A 3,734-nucleotide genomic window follows, 5' to 3' on the forward strand; every position below is an offset into this window, starting at 1 on the left:
GCGCCGCCGCCGTCAGGGCGGCGGCAGGTGCTGGCGGCGCTCCGCGGCTGGGCGCCGCTTTCGGCCTCCTCCTGCCCGCGAAGCGGGGACGCGGCGCCCCGAGCGCCTCGGCCTCGGCCTCCGCTGGCCTGCGCCGTGCGGGGCGAGGGGGTCACGCTTGGCCTTGGGTCGCCGTCCGTGCGGCTGCCCGCGGCCCCSAGCCGCCCGGGGCGCCGCCCCGGGGCGAGGTGACCTCCAGGGGCCCCGTCCCGCCTCAGAAAACGGTGGTGCGGGTGGAGCGGGGAGGGCCGCCCGGCGCGGCGGGCCGCAGCGTCCCGGGCTCGCACGCATCCTGGATGCTGCGTCCTGCGGGCGGAGGGGGTTTGTGCTCTGGGGCTCGCGGAGTCCGGTGCGGTCTCTAGCAGCCTGTGCGACTTGATTTAATATAACCACGTTTCTGTCTCCCGTGGGGACTGATTTCTCTTTCTTTCCCTCTCCCCCCCCCCCCCTTAAGTTTAGGGTCTGTCACAGGAACACTACTTTTCCTTGGATCATTTGTTTATTTTGCAGTAAAGTAATAGCAGGTAAAGTGCAAACATTGAGCATTAGAAAAATGAAAATGGCATAGCAATCTTCTAGTGAAAGCTAAGATTATATGCTTCTATAGTTCTAGGAAAAAGCTTCTCAGTGCATTAGGTTAAAAATAATAAAATTACTTTGCATTCCTGGCGCATCCAGAAATTCTCATTTGTAGGTCTTATCTGTCAAAGTAGGTACATCAACACTAACAAGGGAAAAAGCATAAAATGCTCTTGCGTTTTGTTGCTTTGCTGCAGCACTACAATGCTTCGTTTGTAATTGAAGACCATGTTTACATCCGAAAAACTCTTTTTAATATATTAAAATCTAAAGAATAGAAGTGATTATTCAAATCAGTCAACAAATACCTTGTTTGCTTTTGACAAAGCTGTTGTAGCACTGGACACAGGTGTGAACTTCATGACATTTTTTTTTACCTCAGTCTCTTTCAGAATGTAATAGCCTGATGTTCCCTCCAGATTTTTGACTAGGAACTTTAGAAAAAAGACTGATTTTAAGTTGTATTAGAAATGAATTCAAACTTTTTATTGGGAAAGTCATTGAACTCTTTTTWAAAAAAAAGTTTCAATAATTTGTATGGTTAAGTGAGATTTGCAATTTGTCTTTATGGGAGGATACTTACAAAAAGCTCTAATTCTGATTTTAATGAATTTAAAACTTTATGTAAAAGAGAGAGATCATACCTGCCAAATGAAGCTGATGTAGCAAGCACGTTTTTTCCCTCAGTTGTACATAGTTAAAACTTACTTTGTAATTGCTTTAGGAAATTGCTTTAGGAAGCACTTTAGAAATTACTTCTTTTAGGAGCTTTGAAATTCTCAAATATTTTGAAGTCTTTTCAGTGTAGATTAAGAAGTGAATTTACAAATCATAAGAATATGGGTGATGATAGGCCTCTCTAAACTGATTATTACGCAGTAACATTTTTTGTGAAAGCTTTACATGTATCATGTTCTGGCATAATGAATAAAATAGTTCTTCTCAGCGAAGAAGTATTAGTAACAGTAACAGTAAGTGCTTTTTTTCATAGACCACATATATCTGAAGAGAGATAGCATAGTGAACTTCCTGATACTAGGGAGCTAACTACAAGTCACATCTTAAGCATTTTACAGTAAAACTTATCTTCCATTTTTGTGGATAAGCTAAATTGTCTGATGCTATTGTTTGTGGTGTTTATAGCCTGGAAGCTCAGCCCTCAATTCTAAAATGAGCAGTAATGTTAAGGTGGCAATTTAGTTTGTGGTTGTGGGGGAAGTAGAGTTTTTTGGTGTGTGGGGGTGTGTGTTTGTTTTTTGTTCTTTTTTGTCATGTGGCTTCAGTGCCAGGTTGCAGTCTATACTGAGGCTATACTCCTTGCTGGAGAAAGAGGATGACTACTCTGAGTGTAAAGTATTAAAAGCTACTGACATGCACCACCCATATGCTGATGCTTTGTAACATATAAGGATCAGCGTGTTTGAGGCGGAAGCAGTTGTAACTACCAACCACATCTAGACTAGTCAAAACCATGGTTCTAATTTCCTGCTTTTTTTCTTTTTTTTTTTCTTAATGGAGCAGTCTGCCAGGAGGAGGCAGTTGTAGTTGAATGCATAAGCTGCTGATGGGCTGAGAATCAATGTCTGCTTGGTTTAGAGAATTGCCACAAGTAGGTGATCAGTGGACTGCTAAGTCTAGGAAATGGGAGCTGTTGACTGAGAAAGCGAGCAGAGGATATTAAGCAGATTTAAGAAAAGAAGGTAAAGATAGCTGTAACGAGACAATTTTTAGATGTTCTAATACTGCATGACTTTGTGCAAGTCCTTATGCCCATCCTATTTGTCCATTACCTTTACTTATTAAGTAGCAGTTTTCCTTGCTCTGTTTAAAGCTGATGCCATTCACATTCATCATCTGTCTATGCATACATCTGTTTCCTGTCAGATAACAGACCTGCTTCAGTTGGGTTGTTGGAGTGAATAAAAATGAGTGAGGCCTTAACTTACCTTAGTTAGAAATACCTTGAGTTTATTAGACTGGAATTACAGGTATTAAAAGGTAGCCCAAGTTGGGGTCCATTGTGTGAGGGTAGGCAGAGGCGTAGCTTTCGTTTTCAGTAAGGAGCATCTAGTGTGTCAGGCTGYAGAGAGAACCTTCCAAGTATGACCTGAACTTAAGTGATGTCTGCTTGAGGCTGATGTGTCTGAAGTCCAAATGTCAGCCATAACTGTTTAATTAGAGAGCATTTCTGTGCCCGAATGGGAGTTGGGATTAGCAGTGAAGCCCATGGGACTTCTGATTGAGTAATAAATCTGTATTACTTTTTCTGAGAAGAAAGGGCATTCAGGAAAAAAAAACAACAGAATGGAACAGATTGGGAAGAAAAAGAAATGAAAAATATAAAAATAATGTTTTTGGAAAGTCATTTCCCACTGTTTTTTGGATTTGGATTGGTGAATGTAACAGTGGCATTAAATGTTAAATTGATTGATAGGAAAGCTGATTTTATTCTCTTGATCCTGCAAGAGTTAATCTTGGTCTTTAGTATGGCACCCCTGGACTGAGAGCTGGATAAGCATGATTAATGTTTGTCTGGACTATAAACAAACTGGTTTGCACAGGGGAAGAAAATGTGAAAAAGGCATCAATATAGCTTTATTTTTCCCTTTATTATTGTTTGGCTTGTAGGTTTTGTGGGAGAAAGTTTGAAAAAACAAATACTTGCTTAGAAGTTGCTTTTATATAAACTTAGAGGAAGGCTTCTGCTGGTTTTAGGTTTGTTTGCCCCCTCCTCTTCACCCTCACAAAAACCTACCCAGAAATCTGCTTCCTACAAAATCAGCGTGGCTAATGAAAGGACTGCTTCGAGTCTGGGAAGGTATCAGTTTTACTTTGTGGAAATAATTTAGACCTTGGCTCTAACATAATGAGACAGTGGAAATGAAATATGTAGTTGTTCTCTTCATGGAAAGACAATGGCCTAAATAGAATTATTAAATGCATTCTTTTCTCCCTGTTTATTGTGAAATTAAAATCACAAAGCAAGTAACAGTAATCTGACATTAAATGTGATTTATTTGATCACAAATGTTGGAAACCAGGAATCTGGAATTGTAGAGCACCATGAATAATCCATATCCTTTTAATAATTGTTATCTGACTATCTTTTGTCAGAT

The sequence above is a fragment of the Rhea americana genome, unplaced genomic scaffold, assembly GCF_003343005.1.
Source record: "Rhea americana isolate MKP2758 unplaced genomic scaffold, rheAme1 scaffold_88, whole genome shotgun sequence".
Lineage (NCBI taxonomy): Eukaryota > Metazoa > Chordata > Aves > Rheiformes > Rheidae > Rhea > Rhea americana.